Here is a 13,120-nt window from a genome sequence, read left to right as displayed (position 1 = left end):
CCCCTCCCATTGATGTAAATGAGAATATCAAGTTGTATATTCTTATCTTGTTTCTAAATATATTTCCTTTAGAACCACTGTTTACATCCAATAATTCTTTCAACAATTCAGGTGGTTCTTTCAACAGTGGTAACTCAATTTTCCCATCCATACAGCATAATAAAAATACAGGAGAAGTTATCTTTCTGCTCTTAATTGTACGCACTTCATACCACATGATTGCCCCACAATGCTTGCAATGATAAGATGGTACACCAAAGTTCAACGGTTCCAAATCCACTGATAATAGAAATAACACTAATTTTAAACATATATCAAAGATAATGATATTGTTACACAAATGAACAAATTATAATAATTTGTTATGTAAAATATGTCTAAAGTTTATAACTTATTGTTACATATTTCTAAGGGAGTAAGCTTTAATTTAGATTTTTTTTCTTACATAATAATCAACACCTGCAAAATTTTATATATAGTCAATCAGATATCTCAAGAAAATGAAAAGAACATAATTATATAACAACAAAATTTTCCTTACCTCTCTTTCTTTTTAGTACAGACATTCTGTATCTTTAGTTTTCTTTATATATGTGATCATTATTTTCAGAAAGGCCTAAGCAAATTTGCGATCCTACATTTGTTTTCAATATAGATTCTGTTTCATTATTTGATACATCTACATTTGTTTCCAACACAGACTATGTTTCATTATTTGATGCATTTCTTGAAATTATAAATAACAATAGTATCATTGTCATACTATTACAGAAGGGATAGGAAAACAATAATTGATTTATTAATTACCTCTTTTTCTCTTCGATCCAGACATTTTGTCATTCGTACTATCACCGGTTTCAGTTCCAGCAGCTTTTGCAGCTCTTTGTTGTTTCAATACAATCATTCTCAATTTCCTACTTTCCTTGCACACTCTTTTTCTCAATCAATAGTAGTTACATTTCCAGAATCAAATTCCAATTTATAACTTTCTATCATTTCCAAATATAACTGTACGTTTGCTGAAACTCCATCAGTAGTCTCCACACTATGCCTTTCCACATCAACAAACAAAATTAGACTCAAACAATTTAATATTCACTCTTTCTATTTTTTTTTATAACACAAATAGACACCCATGATGATAATAATTTAATACAATGAAGAAAGCGAATAGAGATCATATCTTTTAGAATTGCCAAAAAAATTGGTTCGGCAACAATTTATGACATTTTTATATTTCTGTATTATAGTTCGGCATACTTATAAAAATAAATTTATAAATGATTATAATATAGTTATATTTAAATTCTTGTTCGGCAAATAATACAAATATAATAATATACACCAGTTATATTTAAATCATAAGTTAGTATTACCTTAACACAATTCTAAGGACCTAATACATTGTTCAACATCCAGCATATCAAAAGTAATAATACACCAAATAAATGGATGGACATTGAAAATGTTAATTAACAAATCTATTACAATCAAAACCAAAATTATAATTCGTTAAATGGTTTACTACAACTTTATAGAAGACTTGTAGTCGAGTTTTTTTAATTTTCACATATTGGTGAACATATTACAATCATGTAACCTAACCAACATAATTCTGTGACCTATATAGAAAATTGCATAATACAATGATATACAAAAATTTGGAAAAAGAAAAAAGAAAAAAAGCTTCATTACCTGCAAAAAGAAAAATATTGCAATAATAAATTGCAAATTATCTTTGTTGATTGTATATACCTACATCGAATAAAAACAAAAGATATTTACAACACACGAACACTAATTAAACAAATTGTTTTATATATTGCAAACTTAAAAAGTAATACATACAACATTTAAGTATTAAATTGTTAAAAGAATCAAGACCAGTACCTTACCTTTACCAGCGGATATATTGTAGCTATGAAGAACAATTTTTATCTTGTTCTATAGATGCAATAAGACCAAAAAATGAGGAAAATAAAAAAAACAATTATCTATCAATCTAATATTGATTACATAAATATATTTATATGTATACGAAGTGCATTAATTACAACAATTCAATGTATGAATCACTAAACATTTAAGTTTTGCAATAGTACAACATATCAATCACTTCATATTAACATAAATACTTTGAATGTTTTCTATTAATTTCACATAACAATAAAAACAAACAATTTTTGCAATAGTACAACGTATCAACCACTTCATATTCACATAAATACCTTGAATGTTTTCTATTAACTTCACATAACAAAAAAAATTAACACAGACAACGTATAGGTTTACATTAAGAAGCATTAACTGAAAGAAAATCAAAGAGACCGGATACAATATTCCAATCGATTAATATCCAATAATTTATAAAAAAAACATTACAATAACAGAAAAAACGTATAAATCATTTGACATCCAAATAAGTATTTATATATCAATTAATTTAAAAAATATTGTGTTAACAATACTTCATTAATGACATAATTAAATTCATTACATAAATAAAACATTAAAGAATCAAATACGTAATTAATATACAGTCAATAAAACAATTATCAAATGATATAATTGAAAATTTCAGAATGTTTACAATACCTGGGCTTAATCAAATGCAATATGAAGCATTTTGTACTATCATTATTCTGGGTTAAAGAGAAGAACATTGTAATCATCAATGAGGATTTAAGAAAACAACTGTCCAAAGTTTTAAAAAGTAAAACATATAGATCAATAAGTTGAATTTCAATTTGTTTGTGAACAGAAATAAAAAAACACAGTTTATTAAGTATAATAATGTTGGGAAATTTGTAAAATCTACAATTCAATAAAACACTGCCGTTTAGTTTCTTGCGATGTATTTAAAATAATTTTGGGGATTTAGGGTATTTGTTCTTGTTCTACGTATTGCAGATTCATTCAACGTCTTTAAAAGAAAGTCCTAGGTAAGTGAAGTTATTTCTATTCCACTGGTTCTTAATATCATTTTTCTTCTTGAAAATGTCTATTTAGAAATTGGCAGCACCCTTTCTGATGAAGAAGTTCTAAACTTCAAAAAAGACTACAATATCTCTAACGATGATGATTTATTGCCTTGTGATTTGCCTGGGTTTTATATATCTCTAACGATTATGATTTACAAAAGCTGAAAGATCTTCAAGAAATTGGTTTCTAGCTGCAAAAACGAAACAAACCCAGAAAAATGTTAATTGAGGAAGAAGAAACAAGGTATGAAATTGAGATAGGAAAATAAATTAATTGACGAAGAAGAAGAGAACATACAAGAAGAAGCTTTGAAAGAGGCAGAGAATCTATCAGTATAAAGAACAATAGGAGCTATAACCGTAACACATAACATCAGCAACACCAAATTCCTGGTCTTCATTTTGGTTTCAGAAGCAAAGAAGCACTTTTTGGATCTTTCTTCTTGAAGAAATCAGCCTTCGTTGGTTTCAATAGAAACGGAATTTCATCAACAACAACATTATTGTATAATACACACACCAATCTTTAATATTCATCCCTATTTTAATCTCTAAAAACTCTCTGCCTTCTTTTTCTGGGTTCAGAAGTAAAGCAGTAGGGTTTATATGTGGTGTGGAAAAATGGAGAAGAAGATGCGAACGGACTGGAGAAGTGGAGAGTGTTTGCGTTTTAGGGTAAAATCAGTTTGGAGATTTTGTATAAGTGGGTTTACTATCTTTTTAATTTTTTTTTAATTTTAAGTTTCAAAAATTTCCAATTAACAACTATAACTTTAGTTACCAAAATAACATACTCAAAATTTCAATTTATTTCAAGTGGGAACATGGAGCTTTCAAAATTTATCATACATTTGGCAACTAAAATCTTAGTTGCCAAAAGAAAAGAATTTATTTCAAGTAGGAACTTAGGGTGTTCAAAATTTACTATACATTTGGCAACTAAAATCTTAGTTGCCAAAAAAAGATAATTTGCAACTAACTAATTAGTTACGCAACAGTAATTTTAGTCACAAATTAAAATAATATTTTTTTCATTTTACCAAGAAAATTGGGTTCAAAAAAATTCATCAACTTTTAGTGACTAAATACATTTTAGTTGCTATACATGAGTTTTTGCAACTAATTGTAATATACACAAAATAATTAGTTGCCAAATGTACCCTAAGCCTTTTGTAATTATTGTTAAAAGCTTGGATATTTGGGTAATTGTATTATTTTGTAACTAATAAAAATAGTTACAAATTAATTAATAATTATTTGCATCTAATTTAGCAACTATTCAGTAGTTGCAAATAATTGTTTTCTGTAACCATAATTTTAGTTGCAGAATCTCTTGTTGTAGTTGTCAATTGTGTTCGCGCAAGAATTGGCAATCAAATAAATTAGTCACTGATGTGATATTTTGGGCAACAAATCACATTAGTAGCAAAATATTAATTTTAGACGCTAAAGGCGAGAATAAATTGACCTTAGAATTTTATTCCCTTTGGCCGACTAATTAGAATTTAGTTACTAATTGTGGAGTATCTGCAATTATTTTTGTCTAGTTGCAAAAAAATTGGTTGCAAAAAGTTCTTTTTCTTGTAGTGGTAGGACTGACCTTGTGTGGTGTTTGGGCATCCTTTCTCATGCTTGTCTTTTGAGTCAAAGAGGCATGGAGCTTGTTGTCCAAGAGATGGAAGATGCTAAGGTTCGATGGAATGTATCCATTGCAAATATTATCTTGTTTACTCATTTAAAAATGAAAGATTTCATGCACTTGAAACTCTTATTCTCTGAACTACCAAAACTTGGTGTGAAACCAGATATAGTTACCTTTGGGATTCTATTTGATGCAAGAAGGTTTGGCTTTGATGAGACTAGGATTTTAGTAATGTGGAGAAGGATAGGCCTCCTTGATGGATCTGTTAAAATAGACACAGATCCTTTGGTTCTTATTGCATATGGAAAAGGGAACTTCCTTAAAAAGTTTTGAAGAGGTGTGTGCGTCCCTTAATCCTAATGCTAGAGAAAAGAAGTGGACATATCGGAGTCTACTTGATTTACTGGTGAAACAAAATGCACAACAGCTTCAATACTAGGGCTTTGAATGAAGCCCAGAGACTATGGCTTGCAAGAATACCTTGATTAGAACTGTCATGAACTTATGATGTACCAAAACCTTAAGTGGTTACTTTCTGGAAGCAAAGCTTGGCAGGTTCTATTATGATAGACAAGAATCACTAGACGCATATTCATTTAATGGGACAATTTATTAATTTTTTTGGTTTTTTGTTGTAAAATACAAAATACTTATTATAAATGCATTAATTATGACTATAATTAGCTGCCATTAAGTTTATGTAAAAGAATAATACAAATACCTCTATATAGTTTAACATAGATCAGAATCATTAATAGGTTTTAAAAATAAAATAAAATAAAATAATTGATAAAACTAAATGCATTCTATACTAGAATGAGTATTTTGGAACGTTAAAAAAGATAATATACAACACGGTCTCCTCAACGGCCAACAATAAAAGAATGTCATACAAAGCATTACGTAATTGATATTAAAAATAATTAACTTTGAATTAAGGGCTAAGCATTTGTGTAAAAGATTTGAGTTATAATAACCTAACCCTTAACAAAAAAATTGTACGCGACAATAAATGCATATATTTTTGTGTTATACCTCAAGACTTCATGTACAAGATGAGGATTTTGATAGATGAAGGCAAATCCTTTCAGGGTAACTGAGCTCAAATTTATGAGGACCAAATTCTGATTAAAGAATAACATTTTTCTTGCTATCATGATGACCTAAAGAAGGTTTTGAGTTCTTCTAACAATCTGATATCTTCATTTTCTGATTTCATAGACAATTGAGATGACATTAAGTGAATGAGATACTCACGTACTTCTCTCAAATCGTCCACTGTGGTCAACTTCTTCTCTGCATGCTCATCCCAGTGGTCATCTTGAGTACTGTTGCTATACATGTATTTTCCGCACGCCTGCAATATCAATGGAAACTGAAACTCATAATCTTTCCTTTTATATGCTGATAAAAGAAACCATAGAACGAGGATATAGGAAACTACTGTCCATTATTAACTATGCATAATGATTTTATTCGATTGTCAAAATGGAGGGAGCAAAAGCACATGATAAAGAACGAAAAACTGTTACCTACAGCACATGATTGGGACTAGCAATTTTTAGTAATTCTCGAAATAAAAGCACCATTTCGCTGCTGACATTACTAGCCCCTAGGTTTCCAATTATGCCAGATTTGCAGGAATCATCATACACAGTTCTTAACCACACAGGAATATTGTCAAGTTTTAGCAATGCAACAGCTACATGCACTGCAGGCTTGTGATGACTAAAGAAAGATTTCGATGCTAAACATGCCAAAGACAATGGCACCTCTTCTACAATCAGCCTGTTCCAATAATTCTTGGCAAAAATTCTCTTCTCCTGCAAATCCAGGTTTTTCCACCCTAACACCATTGATAGGCAGAGTCCACAGTTCATAGCCACTCTGATGTCACTATANGGACAAGTGGCAGAAGCCAAGGTTCAAAGACTAGCATCGGATTTTTCTACTTCTCTTCTTTTGTTTAACCAAAAGTAAATACCTCTAAGCTCTTCCCCGCTCTGCTCTTAGAAAGAGAGTCAACCGATGCCTTTTAGTTAATTCACTTCGCTAGCACCGTCTTCATCTGACGAAGCTCCTTCGTCTGGGTTCTCTCTTTCTGCCTCATTTCTAGCTTGAGTTTTGTCTTTCATGTGAGACTTTGCCTTAAGAACTAGGGCTGAGCCTATGACCGTTTGTGATTGCTTATTCGAAGGTAGACCTTGACGACTCCTTTCCTTAGACCAAGCACCAATTGCCAACACATCCTTTTCAAAAAATTGAAAAAGCAAAAGCAGAAAGGATGGAATTAATTACAAGAATCAAATGGTCTTAGATTGTCCAGTCACATTCTTCTTTGTCGAAGGAAAAAAAGTGGAAAGAAGTGACTCCCGGGGCCTAGGGCATTGGGATAGAGGATGGCCGATTAGGATGGACAAGCAGAAGGTGAAGGCAATAGAAGAGTGGGGAGTCCCCATGACTGAGCTACGATCAATTCTTGGCCTTTTGAACTAATACCGTCGGTTCATCATTGGATATCCTAGGAAGTCCACTCACATATATTTTGAAGAAAGCCTTGGCATTGCCTTTAAGTTAAGGGGATAGGGCAAGTGTCAGTGAGCCTTTGAGGACTTGAAGAGGGCCGTGACAGAGGAACCTGTATTGAGGTTGCCTGACTACACTGTACCTTTCGAAGTGCACACTAAAGCATCAGACTATGCCATTGGAAGAGAATGGTCTAGGAGGGACACCCAGTAGCATATGAGAGCCAGAAGCTCAACGAGACAGAAAGGCGCGGTCCCAGAGAAAGAGATAACAGCCGTGGTGCATTGCTTGAGGACGTGGAGGGACTACGAGCCTGGTTCAGCTCTGGGTTTATATCGAGAATCTTAAAGAGAAGATATTGCAGCTAATTGTCCAACTAGCAAAAGCAAGTTGGGAACTGGAGCTGGAGCGAAAGAAGGAGCTTGTAGACGAGGCAGTGCGAAGAGATGAGATGGTTAAGTCTGCTTCACGCTTGGCTACCTGCATCAAGAACGTAGTGGAATGGAAGAAAGAACAAGAGCTATTCTTGAGGATTGCTTAAAGCAAGGCCAGCAGGCTTACTGAAGTCTTGAATTCCCTGGTTAGCTGACTGCGGGAATGAAAATAACCTTGCTTGGATGACTGTACCTTTTAGGGCTTCGCTCAATCTCTCTCCCTCTTTCTCTAAGTTATCTATGTTTTGAAGCCTTGAAGCTTGATCCGCCTGATCCACTTTCCACTGTGAACCTGCCAAAGAAAGCTAGTTGACATATTGCAAGGACTCTCGGATCATGGATGAAAGACCTATCCGGTTCCATCTCTAGTAGCCAAAGCACTTACTATCTCTTTTTTCTATCTCGGCTTCGATCGTTGAACTTTCTTTCTATTCGACCTCCCCAAAAACCAGTTTCGAGAACCCCTTGAATCTCCCATAATCTTTATTTCATAAGTGTTTAGTTCTTTCACCCAATACTTGTTCCGTTAAGAGGGATTCTATAAGACCTTGTTGGTGGGAATCGTGCCACTTTCTAGTGCTAGTGCCGGTTCAAGTGAAAGTTATACAACAAGTCTCAAGTGCCTTCCTGTTCTAGTTCCTTCTTTACTTCACTACTTCTATATTGCAGGATGTCCATCACTTACAGGCCATCACCTGCAGATGCAAATTATTGATTGAGGTATCGTCTCGCAATATACAGTTGGTGGTACTTCACTTTACGTCTATCACACTCTCTCTGTTCTTTTACTTTACATATGAAGTATAGTTTAGCAATATGCAGTTGGTGTGGTTGGGGGTGGTCACTTTAAGAATGATTTTTTAATTGTTCTTTTACTTTAAGTGGTATTGTTTTTAGCTTTTCTTTTTGGTGTCTGGAGTTTATAAATTTAGTGTTAATTCTATCATGGTGGTCCAAGAAATTACTTGGCTGTGGTTGTTGCTTGTGTTGGGTTGGCTGGGGGGTTTGTTTGGGTGTTGGGCTGGAAAGGATGCAAGCAGGTGGAGGGGTTGAGGGCTGCTATGAGTTGGGGTAATCCTTTTTGGGAGGTTGGCTTTTTTTTCTACTACGGTGGGTGATGTGTCCCATGAGCAGCAGCTTGGTTTGACCTGTTTCCCTTCACTTTTCGCGACCTGCTGCTGAAGTTTTTAGTGGCTGGGTTGGGGTTTTGCTTGCTGCCGCTACTTGTTTTGTTTCTGTTTTTTTTTTTTTTGAAGATCTGGCTTCACTGAAGTCTTGTGCTTAGGCTTCCTTGTTTGTTGTTTTGTATGCATTATTGTTGATCATATTATGTGTTTTGGACTTTTGCATCAGTGTGCTTGACAATTAAAAGGATAACAGGAATATGGAATGATACTGATTCTGATCAAAACAGCAAGTTCATCGGAGGAGAGTACTGATACTGATCAAAACAACCAGTTCATCACTTTATATTCTTGCTGCTGTAATGTATGTTGTGTACAAGTTTTTATAATGTATGTTGTAATGTATACGTTGTGTACAAGTTTTTATAATGCAATATTGAGGTTCTGTTTCATTATTGGATGAATTTTTCATGTAATGTTCTTTTGGATGTACTTCTCATTTTAAGTTTCATGACAAAAAAATTGAGCAATTTGTAATTGTCCAGCAGGTAATTGAAGTCTTATTATGGTGGAAATAAGCAATTGATATTTTTTTTTGTTTACTTTTTGTTATAAATCTAAATTGTTTTTGCATCACTTGATCATAGTTTCCAAAGTGCATTGACAAAGCATGATATGTTATGAAATGGTCTTTCTATTCCAAGTATTTTTCCATAGCAATAAGGCTCCTGTCTTTATGTTGTATGAGGCTCGTGCAAACACATTGACAGGATGAAAATAAGAAATTCAGTGGCAAAAAGATATAAATATATTTATTTTCATGGTTTACCATAAAAAAGGATATCAGTTCTGCAATTTTCTCTTTTTTTTTATCTATTTTGTAATATCATGTAAACTAATATCAATAGATGTCTTGCAAACAATTTAATTGTTGAAAGCTCGTGAGCATTGTTTTAAAAATCGGACCGTTCCTTGACCTGGTCAAGGGGTCGGTTCTCGGGTTGACCGGTTCAATCGGTTGGACCGGTCGGTCTGATCGGTATATAACAGACAGATCTCTGAACAATTTTTCAGTCCTTATAAGTTTAAAAACCCGAAAATTTACTCCTAAAATTTACACATGAATCCTTGTCTATTTGAAATAACTTGCAACTTTTATTATTAATTATTTTTTTTTCTCTCTCCCCAGCACTTTCATCTTTCTTTTCTTTTCTCTCTCTCCATCACTTTCATCTTTCTCATTTTTTCTCTCTCTCCCCGTCACATTCTTCTTTCTTCTATCCCTTTCCCCTTTTTCCAGTAACTTTTTTCTCTTTTCTCTTTCTTCTTCCTTCCTATATTCTTCTTCGTCTCCTCCTCTTTCTTCTAATCTTCTTCCTTCCTCTATTCTTCTTCGTCTCCTCTTCTCTTTCTTCTTCCTTCCCCTCCCCTTACTTCTTCTTCTTTACATGGTAGATTTTAGAGTAAGTGAAGAAGAATAGAAGACGAAAATGGAAGATGCAATTTGGTCTTTGGAGATGAAAATGGTATTGAAATGAAATGAAGAATGCTTGCTGGCTCAATGAAATAGAGAATAAAATGATGCTGCAAATCTGGTTTAGGAATTAGGGATCAAATTAACCCCAAAATAGTTAACCATTTTAAGCTCTATACCGATAGGACCGACGGTTTTTACTGTTCTGCCGGTCTATTACTGGTCCAAAGCGGGTTTATGTTATTTTCGGTTTTTATGTTAACTCGGATCGGAGTTAAGGCTGAGTCCTGGTCTAACTGGTCGGACTGGTCGGACTGGCCGGTCCGGTCCGGGTTTTAAAATAGAGCTTGTGAGACGTGGAGAGCAAAGATAAATATCAAAATTCAAAAAGATTATTTGACTATACATAATGTAGTTTTTTTTTGGTGACCAGGGTTGTTCAACCAGTTTAGGCGCATCTCAACTAATCCCTAAGGTTCTGAAGTTGACGATTGGGTAAGCTTCTTAGTGGCTATTCCTATTAGGGCCTATTGAGACTTAATTTAAGAGCTCATAAAATCTCTTTTTGCTCTTTTATCATTAGACACTTAGGCCACTAAGTTGTAAAAATAAAACCATTATGATAATCCCAATAAATAAATATTATTATATTTTCTAAAACACCTCTATGATCTTCCCCATATTTGATAATCCTGATCCTTTAGGCTTATAGAGTGTTCAATGGATCCCAAAGATTAGTTGAGGTATGTAGAAACTGGCCCGGACACCCCGGTTACCAAAAAAAAAAAAAAATTATAATTATATTAAAATTTCATCCTCTTATAATTATTATATTATAATTGATTTCTTTGGTCTGATAATTATGAACATATGTAATATAAGCGAGCAGTTGAACTGCTCAAGTAAAGTCATGATTCAGTCCACATTAAACTTGTTGGTTCACGTGAAAGATTCTTGTTTTAGTCATACTATAAAATGTTCTACTTTAATTTATAGTTTCTCTTGAAGAACTTTTAAGATATGTCAACTTATAAAGTTGGTCCATATAATGTTTTATTTCCTAATATGAGAATTCGAGGTAGAAGAAAGCTACTTTATTTGCATTGCACTTTGCATGCACCGCATTCCTCCCTTTTACCTTTGTTTCTTTATTGATTTAAGTGAAAGCTTTGAACCAAAAAGCCAATAGCTAGAGAATTACTTCTCTCTCCTTTTTCTAGAACCCATTCCTTATTGTAATTTAACAGATTCTTTGTTTTATATTTTATTGAGATTGTTGATTGATTTTCTTGATTTGCATTTGATAAACTAATTTTCCCAGAAAAAAAGAGATTATGAATGCATCATTTAAAGTTTGTAACACTTATTTTGAATCATCTCTAACTCTCCTATGAATGATCCTAGTTAGTAAATACGGATACGACAAAAAATGTACGGGAATTTTACGGGTATGATGTGACAAATAGTGAAAAATACCACTGTTTTAAAACTCGAACTGGAGGGCAACTTGCTCTGCTACCAGGGTCACGGGTCAACCGGTCCAACCGGTTGGACCGGTGACGTCAACACTAAAAAAAAAAACCTGGATTTTTTTTTAGATTTTTAGATTTCCATTTTTTAATAAGACAATAACATTTAATTACTGCCCAACATGATTCAAAGTTCAAATTCAATAACAATCCCAACATAATTTAAGTATTTAACAATAATCCATAGTCCAAATTCAAACATGATGTTGTGTTCATCGTTCATCCATTACATATTAAATGACAAAATACATAATAATTAATAACAAAACATTTGGTGTAAGTGTTTTTTCTTTTATCCATCTCCATGTTGACTGAGCTTCACACACTAGCATCAAAATTCATCATCATCATCACCATCATCATCATCATCATTACCATCACCATCATCTACATAAATTTCAGTAAAAAATAGAAATCATAAGTTAAAACTTGTAATTTAATTTAAAATAGATACTAAGTTGCTTAAATATTTGAAACCAACATTCTGAACTATCAGTTGAATCATAAAAAGAAAGTTGATCAGCAACTCCAGTAGGAATAGATCCTTCTCCATATAACATTTGTTCCAACTCCTCATAATTAAGTTCATTGACCTCCTCTTCATCGTCAACTATCCAACCAAAGATTAAAAGTTTATGCCTAGATTTTATTTAAGACGAAGAATTATTGCTCTCTCTCTTGCACTTACAATCTGGCCTGTTTTTTGTTTACCTTTGATAACTTAAGAGGGCCAATTGGGTTTTGTTAAACTTGAAAAATACATTTAAATTGGGTTTTGTTAAACTTGAAAAATACATTTAAAAGGCACATCATTTTATCCTGTTATATGCTTTGATCTGATTAATTTGCTAATTTTTCATGGATTATGCACAACCAAAAGCTAAAGGTTTCTATTACGGGTTTTATTCCCGGAAGTAGATTTAAATTTTCAACAAAATTTCAAACTAAACCAGCTTCTACTACAGTTTTCATAGTCACTTTTTCTTAATGTATACTGAAGGTGGAATAGATCTATTGCAATAAGTAATTTTTTCTCCTTCATTGATATTAAAATGCAATAGAAACTGATCCTTGATGTTTAAGTCTATAGTATTTTGGAACAATCAGAGGCACCCGTATTGTATTTGTTATTGAAAATATATGAGAAATGCGCCTAAGCCATATATATTAAAACTCAATGTGGGACGTTCTACCTGTCAACCATGATTAGAGGATTTACAATTCCTAAAGCATCTTTTCAATAAACGTCAGTTGTATGCTCAACACACTAAGTCAATCAAACAAAAACACTACAAGGTAGAACAGTTGGCTGAGCTACTTTCCACAATAAAACCATAGTTTTATTCGTAAGCTTTGAACTGGTGACATGACTAGTGAAACAATCTAGATAAGCTATAAATTATTTCCTAA

Source organism: Pistacia vera, unplaced genomic scaffold (genome assembly GCF_008641045.1).
Source record: "Pistacia vera cultivar Batoury unplaced genomic scaffold, PisVer_v2 Contig67, whole genome shotgun sequence".
Lineage (NCBI taxonomy): Eukaryota > Viridiplantae > Streptophyta > Magnoliopsida > Sapindales > Anacardiaceae > Pistacia > Pistacia vera.
Note: the sequence above shows the minus strand (reverse complement) of the source record.